The sequence below is a fragment of the Mesocricetus auratus genome, unplaced genomic scaffold (genome assembly GCF_017639785.1).
Source record: "Mesocricetus auratus isolate SY011 unplaced genomic scaffold, BCM_Maur_2.0 Super-Scaffold_100045, whole genome shotgun sequence".
Taxonomy (NCBI): domain Eukaryota; kingdom Metazoa; phylum Chordata; class Mammalia; order Rodentia; family Cricetidae; genus Mesocricetus; species Mesocricetus auratus.
In genome coordinates this window covers 794,271-815,872 of record NW_024429222.1, presented here as the reverse complement: position 1 = coordinate 815,872, position 21,602 = coordinate 794,271, and the positions used below count along the sequence as shown (strand labels likewise).

Sequence of the window (21,602 nt, the reverse complement as noted above, 5' to 3'; positions counted from 1 at the left end):
TACCACCCAACACAGATTGATTTTTAAAAACGATATGATACCAAAGACAAGCAGGTATGACTGATGATTTTCCTTCTTTCTTTCTTTTTTTTTTGAGACAGGGTTTCTTTGTATATCCCTGGCTGTCCTGGAACTCGCTCTGGGGTGCAGGTTGGCCTTGAACTCACAGAGATCTGGCTGCCTCTGCCTTCTGAGTACTGAGACTAAAGGTATGCGCCACTGTGGCCCGGCTATGACTGCTGATTTCTTGTTTTTGAAAAGTTTAAACAGAAGCCAGGCCAGGTGGCACTCTGTTATAATCCTGATACTTGGGTGGTGAAGGTGAGGGTATCAATCCGTTTTCAACTACATAGCAAGCAAGGTCAAACGGAAGGAAGTGATGGGAGCTGAAAACGTGCCTCTCCTGCTAAAAGGAATGTAAGTTTGTTTCCTGTCATACCAGGGATTACCTGAGGTTCACATCCATAGAAAAAATATGGAGTCTCAGTCCTCTTTCTTCAGTGGGCTCCTCTCAGTGCAGGACAGTCAGGGGCACCTATCAGGCCCTGGATGGAAGTCAGCCCTCCCTCATTGGGAGGAGAAGAAAGTTGTTGCTTCCAGTGGGGCCCTCACTTTGCAGGTTAGACGTGGTTCTTGGGGATGCCGGCAACCCAGTGTCTGAAATATCCCAGCTGACCACACAATAACAGACCGGCGACTGGAAAGTTGCTTAGACTAAACCAGGTAGCCACTAGATGGAGCTCTAGCATCTACTGAGTTCGGAGGGACAGCCAAGGTAGCTGTGGCCATAAACTGGGCTTGTCTTTTGACTCTTTGCTCTTTCAACTATAGAAGACCCCCTCCCACCTGTTAAAGACCTTGAAGACTGTGTCTAATAAAGTAAAGAAGGCTTCTGGAGTTGCTGGTCTAGTTCTTGAAGCTTTGTCTTGTGGGGAATATGTGTGCCCAGCTTCTGAAGAGGCTTGAATTTTAAGATGTGCTATCATGATGGTTTGGCTTTCTATATTCTGTAGTCTATATTTCTATATTCTATATGTATGGCTTCAGCCAGGCTGGGCTAAAAGGAAACAGGTGGGGTTTGTTTTTTGTTTGTTTGTTTTGGGACGCTCCCTGTGTTGATAACTGTCTTTTCCATTTCCTCTGATAGTAACAGTTACAATGGGTCCTTCCCTTATCTTTCCCTATGTCAGTGACCAGTGGAGCTCTGCGTTAGGCAATGGAGCTGGCCTGGATGTAACTGAATGAAACTCATTAGTCCAAGTGTGTGTCAATGACTAGTTATGGGACTTTCCCTCATATATGCAAGCTGGGGGGTCTCGCCAAGTTAGGTCAAAAGCCACAGTAAGTCCTGTGCTCATGCTCCCCCTAAGTACTGCTGTGTGTCAAAACGAAGCGTGATGAATTAGACTTGGAGGTGTGGAAATGGAGCGTTGAAGAAGTCAAAGCAGCTTGAGGACTCACCAGCATTTATCCCTGCAACTAACCAGAAGATGCGTTTCACTGGCTGCCTGATCGCCCAGTGCCATGCCTTCCTTGTCATGAGTAAAGATTTACCCTGGAAGTTTGAACTAATAGGCTGGAGAGATGGCTCAGGTGCCAAGATCACTCAGAGCTCTTGCACAGGACCCAAGTTCAGTTCCCAGCTTCCATAAGGCAGCTTAAACCCCCTGTGAGTTCAGTTCCAGGGGATCATATGCCCTGTTTTGGGCTTCTCTGGCATCTGCGCACCTGTGACATAAAAACTACCACATACATAAAACTTAAAATAAAATACACTTTAGAAAATTGTGATGGCTTATGGGTTAAAGCCACTGGACGATCTCCTAAAGAACTCAGGTCTGATTCCCAGCACCCACACCACAGCTCACAACTACCTATTACTCTGGGCCATTTGACACTCTCTTGTGACCACTGCTAGCACCAGGCATACAAATGGTCCACAACATACATGTAGGCAAAACACCCATCACATAAAATAAAATGTTAATATTTGAAAACTGTGCACCAAAATAAATTCTAACTTCGAGAGAGAGAGAGAGAGAGAGAGAGAGAGAGAGAGAGAGAGAGAGAGAGAGAGAGAGAGAGAGAGAGAGAGAGATGGGGAAAAGGGTAATTTGAACTAGAGGACACTCAGACTATGGTCATTAATGCAAGATTTTTGCAAACACATTTTTACTTTTCTCAGTCATAGAATCAAGCTCTGAACAGCTGCCTTGATAACTTGTATAGTTTCAAGACTTTTTTTCTTACTAGATCCCTGAATTATGTATGAATGCTTTACATTTTGATGAGAACATACTATAGGCATGTGCACAGGTAAACACAAACACACACACACACATACACCCCTGAAGCAATAGCCTGTGAAACAAACAAACAAACAAAAGCCTGTGAAACAAAGCTTCCTCCTCATTTTCAGTGATGCAGATTGTTGTTTGTTGGGTTTAAAACAGAGTCTCGCTGTGTAGTCTTGGTTAACTTTGAGCTCCCTCTGTAGATCCGCCTGTCTCTGTCTCATCTCAAAGAAATCTGCCTGCCTCTGCCTCCCCAAGTGCTGGCATTAAATACTTGTGCCACCACACTCAGATGCTTCATTTTTTTTTTTTGAGACACAGTTTCTCTGTATTGTTTTGGAGGCTGTCATGGAACTTGCTCTGTAGACAAGGCTGGCCTTGAACTCACAGAGATCCACCTGCTTCTGCCTCCTGAGTGCTGGCTCATTTTTAAAAATAATGTTTACATGTCTGGACGCAGTGGTGCACACCTTTAATCCTAGCAGAGACAGACACATCTCTGTGAGTTTAATGCGAGCATGGTCTACAGAGTGAGTTCCAGGACAGCTGGGACTATGTAGAGATCCTGTCTGAAAACAAAACAAAACAAAAAGCTTATGACCCATTAAGTGTATTTTATAATGCTTTTTTTGAATACCAGGCTGGCCTCGAACTCACAGAGATCTGCCTGCCTCTGCCTCCCGAGTGCTGGGATTAAAGGAGTGTGCCACCAATGTCTGTCCATGTATTTTACTCTTTCAAAGGTTTGATCTACACATTAAAAACACACTCAGGCATGGCGACCCACACCTGTAAGCATTTCAATGGATCAGATGTGATGGACAGGGATGGATTATGGCACTTGGGAGTCAAAGAATACTGAGTGTTAGATCTCAGATGGAGAGGTATCCTGGCACTTGGGATCTAAGGAGTACCCCAGGTCACAGTAAGCTTAGCAGCTTACAGCCTTGCTTCAGGGAAAAGCTTCCCTAGTGTATCAGCTCTGCTCTGACAGAAGAGGGTTTCCCAGGAGAAGTTGTTAAAGTTCAGTTCCATTCCCGCAGAGAATGTAACAACTTCAATTCACCAGGGGAAGGCTTACCCCAGTGAAAAGTGTTGCAGCCCTGCTCTGCTCTACTCTACCCAGGGTCATCTCTGCTCTGGTGAAAGAAGGTCTCACCCAAACCTCATTCAAGAGATTTATTGGGAGGGAAGAATCCAGGAGAGTGACTGTCCTCTGCCAAGGTGGGCAGTACAAACATCCACAACCTAAACAGACACAGGGTTTATATAGGGATTCTTAGGGTGCACAGTTTTTCCAGGGTGGGGATTGGTCAGATTTCAATCCCTGAGTTTAGGATGGCTAGGTCTTCTGCTCAGGGATTGGTTAGTTTCCTGCACAGGGTTAGGGTCAGATTTGGCTCTGGTTTCAGGGCCAAAGTGTGTTTCTTTCACTGGTCCTTTTTAGCCTTTTGGCTCTAGTTTTAGGGCCAGGGTGCATTTCTTTCACTGGCTCTGATTCCAGGGACAAAGTGTGTTTATTTGGCACTGGTTTCAGGGTCATGGTGCATTGTAAAGAGAAGCCTTCCCGCCAGCCTGGTTCCATAGCCGCATCAGTCCCAAATAAACACACAGGAGGCTATATTAATTATGAAGCTGTTGGCCTTGCTTGTTTCTTACTGGCTAGCTCAGACTTAAGTATTTATCCCATAATTGCTAATCTAAGTATTTCTCTTACCGGAGAGGTTTCCGGGCTTCCTACCCCATGGCGTTACATCTTGACTTTCTGTGTTTCTCCTTCCCAGAGTCCTCCTGGACTCCTAGTCCCACCTATCTTGGTTCCCTATTGGCCAACAGCGTTTTATTGACATATACACAGGACTTCCTCAACATCTCCTCTTTTCTGTCTAAACAAAAAGAAAGGTCTTAACTTTAACATAGTCAAATTATATATAACATAACAGTTATCAAGTAAGAACACAGTTACAGTATTTTGTCTATCAACATTTAGCAAGATTTAAAGAAAATATCATCCATCCCATCCTTGTGGGTCCAAAGTTCTATATGTAGCTTATCTTTTATCATAACTAAGGAAAACTATAACTATCTACCTTCAACTCTATCAAAGACCACAGAAGGATATTATATAAACACTAGGATTGACAGAGACATCTTGCTACCTGAAAAGTCACCCGAAGTTCCTCTGTAATGTCGGGGCATCCATCTTCAGCCCATAAGGCCACAATGTGTCCGGAAGTCTTCTCAGCAAAGCAGGAAATTTCAAACTGTCCATCTGCATCAGCAGTCTGTCAGTCATTTTTCTGTGTCCTGCAGAAAGTCTTGTAGACTCTTTCATGAAGCAGGAACCCTGTAAGACTGAGTTCAGCAGTCACTTTCCTGTGAGTCCTGCATGTCCAGTTTATACAGCAATAGTCAAGCAGTACAGGCAAGAGCAGTTTCTTGCCCAAATGGCTAATTTTGCCATGTTGAAAGCAAATTCCATGACGAATGGAATTTGGGCTCTCTGATGCCCATCTTCCTCTCAGCTGTAATTGGTGCTGCCAGGAGCAGGCATTTCTCATTGTCAAGAAAAACACTAAACCATTTTAAATGCCATTTTCTGAAGGTCTTTGAAAGGTTTGAAGATTATCTATCTGTCTCAAATACATCTCTATATATCTAGAAAACCTAACTTACCTAACTATAAATTCTGACTATTATAAGTAACTATCTATAGTCTGTATTTAATTATGCATTACATTTTTTTTTGGTTTTACGAGACAGGGTTTCTCTGTATTGTTTTGGAGGCTGTCGGTCCAGCCCAGCCTCAAACTCACAGAGATCCGCCTGCCTCTGCCTCCCGAGTGCTGGGATTAAAGGCGTGCGCCACCACCCCCCGGGGCCTTGTTATTCTTCCTTACCATTCTAAATCCTATGTGCTGCTGAAGTGACAGTGATTTCTAATTTAAATTGTTTTTCTACTGCTCACTTTGGATTGATTTTCCCCCCATTATTTCCTGGTGGAAATATAAAATTAATGATGTCTACTTAGGTTTTCTCTTCTAATACTTTAATGTGGTAAATGTTGTCTTTATTGTCTCAGGACTTCACAACTTTTGATGTTATATTCACCTTTAGTTAGAAGTATCAAACTTCTAATTAGATACTTTTAGATAGAGCATCTTTTGGGACTTCTGTGACCCATCTGTTTAGAGGTGTGTTTAATCTTCAGTTATGTGTTTTGGGATTTTTCTGGCTGTTTTGTTACTGGTTTCTAGTTTAATTCCATTGCTCAAGAGCAGATATTTTACTGTTTTTATACTTTTGAATTTGTTGAGTTTTTTAAATAAAAGCATATAAATGTATTTTAAATTTATTTTTGTTTTATGTGTATAGTTGTTTTGTCTGCATTTGTGTCTGTGCACCATGCCCATGCAGTGCCTGCAGGGGCCAGAAGAGGGCGTCAGATCCTTTGGAAGCATGGATGCCTGTGAGCCACCATGTGGGTGCAGGGAACTGAGCCTGGTCCTTTGCAAGAACAGCCAGTGCTCTTAACCCAGGAACCATCTCTCCAGACCATTTGTTAAGGTTTTAGAGCTGAAAATTATGGCCTTCATTTGTTTCAGGAAATGCTGGCAACATCAGTTTCTCTTGATGTGGCTTCAGAATGCGGAATGATTAAACAATGAGAATGGTGCATCCCGAAGGTCCCTTGATGGGTGAACTAATAAACAGTGTGGTGCAGCACTCGGGAGGCAGAGGCAGGCAGATCTCTGTGAGTTCGAGGCCAGCCTGGTCTACAAGAACTAGTTCCAGGACAGCCTCCAAAACAATACAGAGAAACCCTGTCTTGAAAAAAACCAAAAAATAAAATAAAATAAACAATGTGGTGTAGCTACACAGTGGGCTATTATTCAGACTGAAAAGGAAGAGAAATTCTGGCACATGGTGCCAGAAATTGTGCTGTGTGAAAAAGCCAGACACAAAGGGACAAGTGCTACACACGCTGAGTGTGACAGGGACACCCAGACAGTGAAACCACAGACGGCAGGCAGCACGATTGTTGACAAAGGCTGGGGAGAGAAGGAGAGAAGTTTACCGTGAACACTAACCGTGTCTATTGGGGATATTAAAAAGTTCAGGAGCTAGATAGTGACCAAGTGTTCTTGCTGCCATAGGATTGTGTATTTAAAAATGACTGGAGGTGTTGTTCATAGCACAGTACTTGGTTAGCATACACAGGGTACTGTGTTCCAGTCCTAATGCTGGTAATGCTGGGGGAAAGAGTGGTTGTAATGGGAAGCTGGATTATATATATAAACAGTTATAGTTATATATAGTTATAAAAATTACAAAGATTAGAAAATATTTTAAGTTTATTATATCTGTATACATGAGTGTTGATGCCCCTGGTATTACAGCCAGTTGTGAGCCAACTGATGTGAGTGTTGGGAACAGAACTCGGGACCTCTGTAGTATGTAATCTTAATTGGTGAGCCATCTCTCCAGTCTTAGATGTATTTATTTGTTTGTTTAAAAGCAGGATGGTATTGATAATGGAAAGTGTTTAAGGAAACTATTTAAAATTTTAATTTTTGAGACCAGCTTGGTCTGCAGAGCTAGTTCCAGTATAGCCAGGGCTACACAGAGGAAACCTATCTCAAAAAACACACGGGGGTGGGGGGAGAGGGAGAGGGGGGAGAGGAGAGGGGGGGAGAGGAGAGGAGAGAGAAGGGATTTTGTTACCTATTTGTTAAGGTTTTCAGTACATGGTTTCTTTGTATAGTTTTGACTGTCCTAGAACTTGCTCTGTAGACCCGGCTGACCTCTAACTCACAGAGATCCGCCTCTGGCTCCTGAGTGCCGGGATCAAGGGTGTGTGCCACTACCACCTGGCATAAATAATTTTCTGAATGGGAGTAACTGGGAATGGTATTCTCTAGCATTTTGCTACTGAGTTACTTTTGTAGCTCTCAAAATTTTGCCGTATTTCATTTTCATTTGTTTTGATAGATATCATTATAGTCACTTAGGACAGTTTGTGGTATGGTGAGTAGGATTTTTATATTAATCAGCACAAAATTGTATATTTGGGCTGAGTCTGATACAGCAGAATTCATGCATGCCTTCTGCTTATTTATAGCCATATGGTAGAATCTCTATAGACTTTGAGATTGAAGGATCTTTACGGGTGAGTGGAGCATATAGCTGTGTTAGAGGACTTGTTCACTATGCAAGGGGCCCTGTGTTTGGTCCCCAGCTCTTCAGATAAACAGAGCACCAAAATAGGTGATGTGCCTCAGAGATGTTAAGTGATTTTGCGTTAGTAAGTCCCATTGGGCTTGCTTCGAGGTAAAACGGTGTGTTAGAAGAGGAGGCTGCCTCTTCCACGGGAGGCCTACACGCCGCCGATCGTGCCGACGCCATGTCTCTAGTGATCCCTGAGAAGTTCCAGCACATCTTGCGAGTCCTCAACACCGACATCGACGGGTGGCGGAAGATCGCCTTCACCATCACCGCCGTTAAGGGTGTGGGGCGAAGATACGCTCATGTGGTGTTGCGGAAAGTGGACATCGACCTCACCAAGAGGGCTGGAGAGCTCACGGAGGACGAGGTGGAGCGCGTGATCACCATCATGCAGAACCGACGACAGTACAAGATCTCAGACTGGTTCTTGAACAGACAGAAGGACGTGAAGGATGGAAAGTACAGCCAGGTCCTGGCCAATGGGCTGGACAACAAGCTGCGTGAGGACCTGGAGCGCCTGAAGAAGATCAGAGCCCACAGGGGCTGCGACACTTCTGGGGCCTTCGTGTCCAAGGTCAGCACACCGAGACCACTGGCCGCCGGGCCGTACTGTGGGTGTGTCCAAGAAGAAATGAGTCCCTGGGCCTTCGCTGTTAATAAATATATATACCTGTGGTGGGGAGGAGAAGAGGAGGCTGTGCCTGGGTGTCCATATTTGACCTCAGTGTGTGCTTTGAATCACTTTTAATAAGCACTGCAAACCATCCCTTTCAGGGTTTGAGGTTTCTTAATGGACTGTTAGATAAGATACCTGTAGTTTGTTATCTGGAGATTTCTGTTGTAATTAAAGTTTATTAAATGTATAAATTTTGTAGTTTATTGTCTTTGTAAAAGCTGAAAACAGAAAAAGGAAAGGTTAGAGTCTTATATAACCTGAGTTCTGAGTTCTGGCCTATTTGTGGGAGGTGGTAATTGTTTCCCGCATTCTGAGGAAGTCTTGCAAGGTCTATGCCTGCCAGTAAACTGGACAGAAGCCTAAGAAAAAGCATTATTTTGTAGTTTATATATGTGGGGTTTTGTTTTTTGTTTTGGTTTTTCGAGACAGGGTTTCTCTGTATTGTTTTGGAGCCTGTTCTGGAACTTGCTCTGTAGACCAGGCTGGCCTGGAACTCAGAGATCTGCCCGCCTCTGCCTCCCGAGTGCTGGGATTAAAGGTGTTCGCCAACAACGGCCAGCATGATAAAAAAAAAAAAACTTCTTTGCATGTACCTGTCTTTCTTTCTTCCTTCTTCTGTGTGGAAGTTGTATGAATGCTCTGACTTTATTTGTAGGGCTGTGCCGTAGTCCCCCACTTATGGGCTTGTGTCAAGACCCCCAGTTGATGTCTGAACTCTGTCCCACATCCCATGCTTTCTTTTGTACATGGGTACCCATGCTATGATGCTTTTCAGAGTAGCACAGTGGGTTAAAGGAAAAACTCTTGGAGAAGGTCTGAGTTTGGTTCCCAATACCCAGGTAGCATGACTCACAACCAACTGTAACACTTGCTCCAGGGGGATCCAACACCTCTGGCCTCAGCAGGCACCTGTGTACATACCCTCCACATACACAATATAAAAAGTAAAATATGCCAGTGTCCAGTCCAAGCCTATTCCTGAGTCTCTATACCCATGTCTTACTTGAAGTAAGTGACTTGTCTAAGATGATCTCTTGTGGAAATCCCTTTGTCTCAGGTTTTCTGGGGGAGTATGTTACCATCATTTGAACTTCTTTTTCCTCCCCTTCTCCTTATTTCAGTTCCCACATGTCTTTCCCCGTTCTTCTTTTCTCGATCTCTCTCTCCTTTGTGATAGGATCTCATGTTTTTAGGCTAGTCTCAAACTTGCTGTGTAGCAGAAAATGACTAAGTACTTCTGATCCTGCTACTTCCCCCTCTGCAGTACTGGATTCTAAGTGTTTGCTACCATCCCTGGGATCTGGTGCATGGACTGAACCCAGGGCTTCCTGCGCGCTGGGAAGTCATTCTGTCTGTTGAGCTCCATCTCCATCCTCTTGAAGCATGCTGCTCATTTGTCTTCTCTCTACAAATCTAATGCACTTTCTGACTTAAGCCCTTACCCCATGAATTTCCTTTTGACACGAACTCTTAGCAGCTTAAACAAGCCGGTGTTCTTTTTCCCCAAAGCCAGGCTGTTACTTCCTGACCAATATTAAGTAAAATGAGGGCTGTTGGGATGCAAGCTCTGGGCAGTGCAGTGCATCTGCTTGTCCCTTGTTCCAATGACACTGGCTACTTAGAATGCCAGGTAATTTAAAAATTAGGAATTTCAAATTTCTGGAATTTCCTGTTTAGTTTTGAAGCTGTAGTTGACCATGGACAACTGAAAGCACTAAAAGTAATCTTTCAGGAAATGGGGCAGGGGTGTAGTACTATACTTTGTTTAGACACTTTTCCATGAATGAATGCTTAATCGCTTTTCTGTGTTCCTAACCTGCTGCTGCTGTGATAATTCTGTGTGCCTCCTTTTGTTTGTCTGCGCTTCTAGAACAGGGCTAAACATTAAATGTCAAGTGCCTTGAGGCTGGCCTGTGCTGCAGAGGTGATGAAGGCTAAGGGACTCTCAGGAGGAATTGCTAGATCTCACTGTTTTTCTTTTCCAGGGTGGGGGAGCCAGGTAATGCTTATCCTAATTTGGTCTGCAGGCCCAGTACAGGTTTGTTGGGTACCAGTTTAAAAATATTTATTAAAATGCTAGGTTACTGTAGTGATATGAAGATGGATGGCAGGTGATGGTAGGTGGACTGATTGTGTCAAAACATCAAGTATCAATCAAAACCTTAAAAAATTTTAGTGTCTCGTGTGTGTGTGTGTGTGTGTGTGTGTGTCTGTGTGTGTGTGTGTGTGTGTGTGTCTGTGTGTGTGTCTGTGTGTCTGTGTCTGTGTCTTTGCCTACATGAGTATGCCGTCCTTTAAGCATCCCTTACAGTTGGACATTAAGTTGCTTTCTTTTTGTCTGTTGTAAATGGAACTCTAGAAACATGCGAGCATTTGCTTTTCAGCTATTGGTTCTGTGTTGTTTAGAGTAAGCTTGTTCGTTTCTTTTTGAGTGTTGCCCAGCAGTGAGGGAGTGGAGTTGACACTCAGTGCTCCAAGCAAGCCTTTTGTCCATCCATGAAAAGTAGAACTGTAGAATTTCACTTTTCTGTTTCTGGGATAGAGTTTTTCAGATTTTACCTTATGGGCTGTTGGCGTGTATGTATTTCACCATGTGAATAAGTTTGACTGCTATGTTAGTTTTTTTCCCATTAATTAATCTCTCTTATCTGAAGGTGAAGAAATAGGGTACTTGGTACTACCAAATTAGAAATTTGTCCTTGGCAAGAAAATCCCTTGTGTGGGAATTAAGATAAGAGGTGGTGGGTACCGGTCATTGGTGAATGCTTGTTCACTATAGTGTCAGTTCTGCCCTCAGTATCATGAGGGAGGACAGACAGACGGACGGACGGGCAGACTTGTTAATTCTAAAAACAACAGCTCCGTCTTTCAGTGAATAATCTGTTATAAAATGAAGCAGAGCTCTTGGGGTTAGGGTAAATGCAAGGACATGTGATACGTCCTTCTTGGTAAGGGAGTTAATGGTAGAGAGGGGCTTTGAGCTTGTAAGGATTATTGAATTTCATCCTGTGAAAGCAGCAGTGCCCAGGAGAGAACTTAGCTGCGTAGACTCTCAAGTGACTTGTAGAGAAACTGCTGGACTCTGAGGTTGTTCTTACCTTAAATCTCTTAACATCCTCAGTTAGTGGTGATCCTGGAATATCTAAGTACCTCATGGGCTTCAGCATAAAGTTGTTTGCAAAAGTTTCAGAACAGTAACAACTTGCCTGTTAAATACAATACCAATTAATTTGCCTCTGTGTAAATGCTTCATTCCCTTGACACACAATTCTTTGAATTCAGTGGCAGTCTCCTGGTGTCTTGGTTTGGGTTTCTGTTGCTGATAAAACATCATGACCAAAAACAATGTGGGCAGGAGTAGGTTTATTCCAGCTCAGGCATGAGTTGATGTAGAAGCCATGGAGAGGCCATGGAGGAGTACTTTTATATAGCACCCAAGGCCACCAACCTAGGGGTGGCACCATCCACCATGAGCTTAAGAAAATGTTCACTAGGCTTGCCTGGAGGCCAATGTGGTAGGGCCATTTATTCCCTCCCTCCCTCCCTCTCCATTTATTTATTATGAACATAGTGTTCTGCCTGTGTGTATGTCTGCTGGCCAGAAGAGGGCACCAGATCTCATTAAGGATGGTTGTGGGAACACCAGACCTTGAGCAGAGACCCACTTCCCCTTCTGCCTGGGAGTAGGCAGCTGTAAGACAATGTTTAGTAAAAACATGTTTACTAAAAACAATACAATAAGTTCCTGGGAAAGGCCTTCCCACGGAAACCGCCCTGACCTCGACCTTGTCCAAAGACTAACCGCACCTTCAAAAACCCACACACATCCACCTCTGGAGTCAGAGCAGAACCAGCCAGGGGAGAGGAGAGAGCAGAAGCTTCTCTGGTGGGAGCTTTTCTTAGGAGGTTTTCTTGAACCTTTTTGGAGCCTGTTTAAAGTTTTCTTTATATCGTTGAACGAGTCTCTGTGTTGTCAATCCCCGACACCCTCCGCACGTTCTCGGACACAGGCCGCCCAGCAGACGTGACAATTGGAGGTCCCACTGAGATCGTGAAAGCGAGGTAAGTGGACGGGGTTAAGAAACTATGGGGAATAGTTCCGGGAAGCTAGAATCGTTACAGTATCAACTAAAAAAGTTACTTAAAGAACATGGGACTGCAGTCAAGTCTAAAACCCTAGAAGGCTTTCTAAAATCCATCGAACGAGCCAGTCCATGGTTCATTACTGGGGGAAGCTTAAATATTCCAGATTGGGAGGAGGTTCGCCGTGATCTTCATAGACTTTTACGAAAAGAGGGATCTGAGTCCTTGCCCCCTACGACATTCTCCTTATGGAGATTAGTGAGGGGAGCACTTTTGACAGATAAGGTTCGTCACCACCAGGTAGTTCAGGACACAAAAGAGGCTTTTTTAGAGTTACAAGAGACTGAGACTCAAGCCTCCTTGAGTTCAGGGGAAGAGAGTGAGGAAGAGACCGTGACTGAAACTAGAGGCTCCATTGTTAGTGAGGATGAGGGGGAGTCTCTTAGTAACAACAAAAAAATGGGTAGAGATCTCCGGGCACGATCCAAAAAGAAGGACTCCGGTCAGAATCGGTTATATCCTTCTCTATCAGACCTAGAAAATGGAAGTAGCTCAGACTCAGACTCGTCACAGTCTGAAAAGGAACAGTTACTTGCTGAGATCGCGGCCCTTAAAAAAGAACTAAAAAAGATTCTAATTAAGGAAAGACAGGACAGGGAGAGAAACCCTTCCCCATACTCTGAAAAAAGGGACTCCTCCTATGAGATAACTCAGTCCTTCTCGGACCTGGAGGGAAGACCCAGGGGAGGGGTCCAATGCTGCCCGGTGGTGGCCCCAGTAATGGAAGTTCCAGATCCGAACAATTCTGGACAGGTCATTAGGCGTCATAACCCTTTAAATTTTAAGGATATAAAACAACTTAAAGAGGCAACTTTAAATTATGGAGCACAGGCTCCCTTTACACTTTCCTTAATGGAATCTTTTGCGTCTCTTAATTTGACACCTGGTGATTGGCAGCAGCTTTGCAGAGCAGCTCTGTCGGGGGGAGATTATTTGATTTGGAGAGGTGAGTTTCAGGAAAGATGCAGCCAGACAGCTCAAAGAAATGCACAGGCCAGACAGCCCCAGAGAAATGTGGAGATGCTTACCGGAAGTGGTCAATATGCCACCATTCAGCAACAAATGCAATATGACATCGCAGTCTATGCCCAAGTGGCAGCAGCGGCCCAAGGGGCTTGGAAAGCATTGTCTTCCAAGGAAGGAGGGGATCATCTGTCCAAAGTCCTTCAAGGACCTTCCGAACCTTTTCAAGACTTCGTAGACCGTCTCAGTCAGGTAGCAGAAAGAATATTTGGGGGCATTGGGCCTGCGATGCCAGTCATAAAGCAGATGGCATTTGAAAATGCAAATAAATATTGTAAGGAAGCCCTTCGCCCCTATCGCAATAAAAGTCTAAATGACTATATCCGGATCTGTAGGGACATTGATGGGAACTTCATCCAGGGCCAAGTGTTAGCTGCTGCTATTTGGCCCCAAGTGGGGAAAGAAAGACCTACCCTTGGAGGGAGAAAAACATGTTTCAGCTGTGGCAGGGAGGGACACTTCCGTAGAGAGTGCCCTCAAAATAGTACTACGGGTCTCAAGAGACCTGGTTTATGCCCCCGTTGTCAAAGGGGATATCATTGGGCCAATAACTGCTACTCTAAAACTGACCGGGAGGGAAATTTCCTTCCTGCTAATAATAATCAGGGAAACGGGAGGAGGGCCCCGCCCCAGGGCCCCAAAACCAATGTGTACGGGGCAATGACTCCTGCTCCGAGCAGTGGCAGGATTCATTTTCTCCCCCAGAGCAACCCCTTCATATCTCAGACCTCCTTAGAGCCACCTCAGGGAGTGCAGGATTGGACCTTGCTCCCTCTGCCCGGGCAATCCTAACACCGGAAATGGGGATCCAGGCCCTCCCTACTGGGGTGCATGGGCCATTGCCCCCAGGCACGGTCGGACTACTCTTGGGACGGTCCAGTACTATTCTTCGAGGCATCCAGGTACACCCCGGTGTTATAGACCAGGATAGTGAGGGGGAGATTAAAATAATGACATCAGTGGGCAGTGGGGTTGTTGCCATCCCTGCAGGAGAACAGATTGCTCAGTTACTCCTTCTCCCTACAGCTCCTTGTGAGGCTAGAAAAATTAAAGAGAAAAGGGGCAACCAAGGTTTTGGAAGTACTGGCCAGGCAGCATTTTGGATAGCCACTATGGAGAACTGCCCCCAGCTTACATTAAAGATAGAAGGCAAGTCCTTTAGGGGCATCTTAGATTCTGGGGCAGATTTCTCTGTCCTCTCAGATAAATTCTGCCCCCCCCCCCCCGCCTGGCCGAAAGAGGAAGGGACAGGGACCCTCCAGGGAATAGGACAGGCTGTGCCCCAAAAAAAGCCTCAGAATCCTAAAGTGGCAAGACTCTGAGGGCCACACAGGGCTTTTCCAGCCATATGTTTTGCCTGGCCTCCCTATTAACCTCTGGGGACGGGACCTCATGCAAGAAATGGGAGTGGTCCTCACCACCCAGGCACCCAAGTCCAAAAGCAGGGGCCCCCAGATGACACAAGGGAGGGGCTGGAGCCCGGGGAGGGAACTAGGTAAACTAGAACAGGGAGAGGTTTGCCCTGTGGCATCCCTCCCTTTGGAGACCAGGGCCCCAGGGGATAGGAAGGGTTTTGGCAATTTTTGATGAGGGTCACTGTTGCGCCACCAGCCCCCATACCCATCACATGGCTATCAGATGATCCGGTATGGGTGGAACAGTGGCCCTTACCAGCGGAGAAACTAAGGGCGGCTCACCAGCTAGTTCAAGAACAATTGGAGGCAGGTCATTTGGTTCCTTCCACGTCCCCTTGGAATACCCCTATATTTGTAATAAAAAAATCTTCAGGGAAATGGAGGTTACTACAAGACTTGAGGGCCGTGGATGCGACCATGCAGCCTATGGGGGCTCTGCAGCCTGGCTTGCCCGTGCCTGTGGCCATTCCTAGAGACTGGCATTTGATTGTCATTGACTTGAAGGATTGCTTCTTTTCTATTCCCTTGCATTCTCAAGATAGTCCTCGGTTTGCGTTTAGCCTTCCTTCGATTAACTTTAGGGAGCCTGCCCTTCGCTTCCAATGGGTGGTGCTCCCCCAAGGGATGGCTAATAGTCCAACTATATGCCAGATTTATGTAGCTGCCTGTTTAGATCCCCTCAGACGTAAGTTCCCTGATCTTTACATTATCCACTACATGGATGATATTCTTTTGGCCGCGGCCGAAGAAAGACAATGTTACATAGCCTTTGCAGAGCTACAGGAGCTTCTGGAGGCCCGAGGATTTATTTTGGCTCCTGAAAAGATCCAAAAGAGACCCCCTTATACTTATTTGGGTCATCAAATTCAACAAACTGGCCTCCGGCCACAAAGACTCCAGATGGATTGTTCAAATTTAAAAACACTTCATGATTGGCAGAGATTTTTGGGAGAGGTGCAGTGGTTTCGCCCTTCTCTTTCTATTAAAACAGGGGCTCTTAAAGCGCTTTATGATATTCTTCCTGGGGACCCTGCTCCAACTTCCCCTAGACAGATTACCCCAGAGGCCAGGGAAGCCCTACAATTGTTGTTAAGAAGTATAGAGCAAGCCCACCTTCGGCGTATAGATTATGGGCAGCCCCTTGTTCTGGTTGTACTTTCATCTAGCTTTTCGCCCACTGCCGTGTTTTGGCAGACTGGTCCTATTTATTGGATACATTTGTCAGCCTCCCCTAAGAAGGTAGTGACCCCTTACTATGATCTCATTTTACAATTGTTGTGGAAGGCACACAAGTTTAGCATTCAAACCTTTGGAAAGAGTCCTGATAAAATTATCCTTCCTTATGGTAAGGAGGAGGTGGAACATCTACAGATCTTCCATGATGGGTGGACCCTGTTTATTACATCTACAGGTGCCCAGTTTGATAACCATTATCCCAATAGCCCCTTGATGTCTTTTTTTAAACAACACCCTGTGATCTTTCCCAAGATTTTAAAGGAGAACCCTCTAGTTGGAGCTCGCTCAGTCTTTACAGACGGCTCCTCCAAGGGTTTCGCGGTGGTGGTTTCTTCTCAGGTGCAGAAGAGGGTACCCATAGGACAGATGTCAGCACAAGCCGCTGAGTTGTTTGCTTGCTTGATGGCTTTCCAAATGTTTGAGGGAGAGCCCTTTAATTTATATACTGATAGTGTTTATGTTGCCAACATTGTTAGACCTTTAGAAACTTCTCCATATGTTCTTCCAACCTCCCAGGTTCGTTCCTTATTAGTTTAGCTCCAACATCTTATTTGGCAGCGCATCCACCCTGCTTATGTGTGGGAACACCAGACCTTGAGCAGAGACCCACTTCCCCTTCTGCCTGGGTGTAGGCAGCTGTAAGACAATGTTTAGTAAAAACATGTTTACTAAAAACGATACAATAAGTTCCTGGCCACTTCCCCTTCTGCCTGGGAGTAGGCAGCTGTAAGACAATGTTTAGTAAAAACATGTTTACTAAAAATGATACAATAAGTTCCTGGGAAAGGCCTTCCCACGGAAACCGCCCTGACCTCGACCTTGTCCAAAGACTAACCGCACCTTCAAAAACCCATACACATCCACCTCTGGGTCAGAGCAGAACCAGCCAGGGTAGAGGAGAGAGCAGAAGCTTCTCTGGCCGCGCAGCAGACGTGACAATTGGAGGTCCTACCGAGATCATGAAAGCGAGGTAAGTGGACGGGGTCATCCCTTTTGCCAGCCAGGGACAGATGGAGGAAAATAGGAAAAGAAACAATGGGAAATAGTCCCTGGAAGTTTAAATTACAGTACCACGTAAAAAAGTTGCTTGAAGAACAGGGGACTACAACCATGGCAGGCTTTTTAAAATGGATTGAATGAGGGAGCCCATGGTTCATTACTGGGGAAGGCTTAAATGTCCCAGATTGGGAGGATGTTTGCTATGATATTCAGAGAGCCGGGTGTTGGTGGCATATGCCTTTAATCCCAACACTCGGGAGACAGAGATAGGAAGGAATGAGGCCATCCTGGTCTATAGAGCAAGTTCCAGGACAGCCTCCAAAAGGATAAAGAGAAACCCAGTCTCAAAAAAAATGAAAAAAAAAATGAAAAAAAAAGGGTAAAATAAGAAATAAAATAAAAAATCTCCAGTCTTTCACCTGATCCACTGAGGTCAGGAAAATAAAGGGGAACTGAGAGATCTAAAAGGCTGGCCAGTAAGGCTATGCAGATGTGTTAAAAAGGGGTACCAAGCTAGGGGTACCGGATTAAATCTCCAGGCCTTCGCCTGACAAAGGTCAGGAAAGTAAGGGGACCCTGAGAGATTGCCCTCAGATGGGGGGTGGATTGGATTAAATCTCCAGGCCTTCGCCTGACACCAAGGTCAGGAAAGTAAGGGGACCCTGAGAAATCACCCTAGGTTGGAGGGTGGATTGGATTAAATCTCCAGGCCTTCGCCTGACACCAAGGTCAGGAAAGAAAGGGGAACCTGAGAGATCACCCTAGGTTGGAGGGTGGATTGGATTAAATCTCCAGGCCTTCGCCTGACACCAGGGTCAGGAAAGAAAGGGGAACCTGAGACATCACCCTCAGTTGGAGGATGGATTAAAAGTGGGTGAATTGAAAATTGGTAACGGTTAATAAAGGAGGTACTGGTATTAAGTAAAAGAAAAAGACAAAGGTATATGGAATAGAAATTTTTGTTTACATTTAAGTTCTATTTTGTGAGTCATCTCTAAAAACTTTTGGCCAAAAGCCTGGCCTCTCCACCTTGCATCTACAGAATTACAAGGAGTAAGTACGGCTGTACCCCATGACTGTAGCTCAAATGGAGGAATGATAAAAACATATAGGACTTTTTAACCTTTTTAGTTCAAGGATTGGCTGGAGTTGTTCTTTTACATAGATTTCAATTAAGGAAGCTTCATTGCAACAGACTAATCATGACCTAGGGAAAAAGGATGTATGTTCTGAATGTATGGTGTGGCCACACCAGTATGTATGAAATGTGATTGTGAATGCGTGAGTGTAAACTGCTTATATGATTAAAAGGATACTTAAATCCCTTCAAAAATAGTTAAGAAGCTACCTAGATTGCTTTAAATATAGCCAAAAGGAACATCCAGCCAGTCTGTTAAATTTAAGATGCAAACGAGGCCTTGTCAGCTAGTGAGAGCTCTACAGGTTAGATTGGGAAAGACTGCTCACAGACTTCAAATAATTTTAAAAACTTATTTGGACACAGTATAGTTTACAATCTTTGAGTGATTTTCAGAAGTTTTTGGGAAATATTTAATGGATATGTCCTTTTTAATGGGCATCTACAAATAATCTAAGTAGTAATCCCAATTTACCTAGATAGTCAACCAAGGAGGGTAGACAAATCCTTCTACTGTTATGGTCCAGCTTCAACAGTTCAAAAAAATTTTTTTTACAAAATAAAAATGGGGGAATAATGCCCCCAGTCCCCACATGACTCATCAAATAATACACTCCTCATTTAAAAATTTTATAATGTGAATGCCAGTGAGCTTCAGACAGATTCTGGCATGATGGAACTTGAGCAACCATTGCTCAGGTCAAATGGAGACATCCATGAACTAGACAGTGGGGAAGACCCTAATTTGGGGTCGAGGGCATGTTTGTGTTTTCTTGTAGGAAAAGAATAAAGCTTCGGCAGCTGTCAGACCATTTAGTGAGATGCATGGAGCAGAGAAAAACTGGACCTGAGACCATGGGAGCCTACCTAAGCCAGTTTGAGTGAGATCTCCTAAATCAATGTTCCTGACCCTTGATGTCATCGAATCTACAGCCCAAGAAAGAAAGAAAACAGTCAGTTCGAGATTTCCAGTTTCTCAACAGACCTGCTGCATCAACCTTCCGGACCGATGAGTTTTCATCGTGAAGCCAACAGAGAAAAAAAGGACCCATTTAAAGCATTTGGACATTGGTATGGACTATGATGAGTGACAAAAGCCTCTTTTCAGTATTTCAACAGGACAGGTTCACTTGAAATATCAGACTTAATGGTTCCTGTTTCTGGAATCATGACTAAGCCAGTGTATTTTTCTGGAGAAATGCAACTTGTCCTAATGCGACAACTATTGTTCATATTTTTCATAATGCTACATGTGTAACATCAATGATTGTGCCCAATGTATCTGTGCAAGTGCACTTTCTAAATGCTTTCCTGAGCAGATCTTGAAACGATTGTAAACTTTATCAAATTGTAAATGTAAATCGCATGCATGTTACCCTTGTAACAGATGAAGGCTGGTAGAATGTTATGGCCCAGATCTGGTGATGGGTATGGTGATGGAGAGGCGCTATGTCAATGGGGGTCCTGGAAATGGTGGCAGTGGCAGTAGGCATTCTGGCTTTATGCCGAGCTCAAACGTGCCTTGTTCCAGAGGCAAGAGATCCGTAACCAAGTATTGCTTAGCTTAGCCCATGGCAATCCCGATAACCATGAAGGTTGGTTACAGATGATTTAAGGTTGGGGTATCTCCGATGACGGGCAACCTGTGGGGAAGACCCCTCCCACCTAAAACAGGGGTTCAAGGTCCCCCAAATACGGGAAAGGGAGGGTGACCCTACTTGACCTAAGCCAGATGTGCCTCATTTGAAAATAAAAAGGGGTGAATTGTGGGAACACCAGACCTTGAGCAGAGACCCACTTCCCCTTCTGCCTGGGAGTAGGCAGCTGTAAGACAATGTTTAGTAAAAACATGTTTACTAAAAACGATACAATAAGTTCCTGGGAAAGGCCTTCCCACGGAAACCACCCTGACCTCAACCTTGTCCAAAGACTAACCGCACCTTCAAAAACCCACACACATCCACCTCTGGAGTCAGAGCAGAACCAGCCAGGGGAGAGGAGAGAGTAGAAGCTTCTCTGGTGGGAGCTTTTCTTAGGAGGTTTTCTTGAACCTTTTTGGAGCCTGTTTAAAGTTTTCTTTATATCGTTGAATGAGTCTCTGTGTTGTCAATCCCCGACACCCTCCGCACGTTCTCGGACACAGGCCGCGCAGCAGACGTGACAGATGGTTGTGAGACACCATGTGGTTGCTGGGAATTGAACTCAGGACCTCTGAAAGAGCAGCCAGTGCTCTCAACCTCTGAGCCATCTCTCCAGCCCATGTGTGTGTGTGTGGGTGCATTTTCTTAATTAAGGTTTCTTTTTCTAAAAGGACTCTAGCTTTGTGTGAAGTTGACATTAAACTAGCCAGCATATATGACTTTACTGATTTCTTAGGCATAAAAGTGGCAGGTTAAGGTGTCCTCTGGACATAGTCTGTGGTGACTAGACCACTAGCTTACTCTGTTCACTAATCTTAAATGATAGCACTGAGACTTACTTATTCCTGTTCAGTGGTTTTATTTATTTACCTTTATTTCTTTGTTGTTGTTGTTGTTGTTGTTGTTTTGTTTTTTAACACAGGGGTTCATTGTTTAGCTCTGACTGTTCAGGAACTCCCTCTGTAGACCAGGCTGGCCTCGAACTCACAGAGATCCCCCTGCCTCTGCCACTGCCTGACACTTTTTTTTTGAGGGTTTTTCTTGTGTGGCCCTGGCTGTCCTGGAACTCACTCTGTAGACCAGGCTGGGTTCAAACTCAGATGTCTGCCTGCCTCCCTGGAATTAAAGGTATGCACCACCACCTGACTAGTTCACATAATTTTAAATATGTTCATAAGTTATTGACCATCACCAAAATGTGTTTTGAAATACTTCCCTCACCTACAAATTGAACCTGTTTAAAAAAATTCTTTTCTTTTTCTCACCAAAGCACCAGGCCTAGGCAACCAATCACCAATCTGTTTGTCTCTATAGATTTGACTGTTGTGTATATTTCATATCAATGGGGTTGTACTTACATGTGCTTCTGTGTCTAGTTTTTTTTATTTAGGATGTTTTCAGAGTTCACTCAGGTTGTATCACATGGCATATGTGACTGAGTAACAATCTGTCGTTTGGATGTTACATTTTGCTTATACACTCACTGATTGATCAACATTTAGGTTTGCAGCTCTTGACTGTCAGGAGTAACAGTGCTGTGAGCATTCTCATTCAGGATTTCAGTCTGGTATGTTTTCAGTTATTTTGGGCTGGTGTCTTGGGGTGTTGATATCCCTGCTTTGGCTCTTGGTAGTCTTTTGAATTCCTTATATTAACCACCTTGTGCTCACATCTGCTTTTTAAAAAGGGGTTGGTGGGTGGGGCTGGAGAGATGACTCGGTGGTTAAGAGCACTGGCTACTCTTTAGAGGACCTAGGTTCATTTCCCAGCACCCACATGGCCCCTCACTCCAGTTCCAGGGCTTCTGACACC

General features: G+C 44.6%; 1 pseudogene; it reads left to right on the top strand.

Annotated features, from left to right (window-relative positions):
- Positions 1–625: 625 nt before the first annotated feature.
- On the top strand, positions 626–8,176 carry LOC121135919 (annotated as a pseudogene).
- The last annotated feature ends 13,426 nt before the right edge of the window (positions 8,177–21,602 follow it).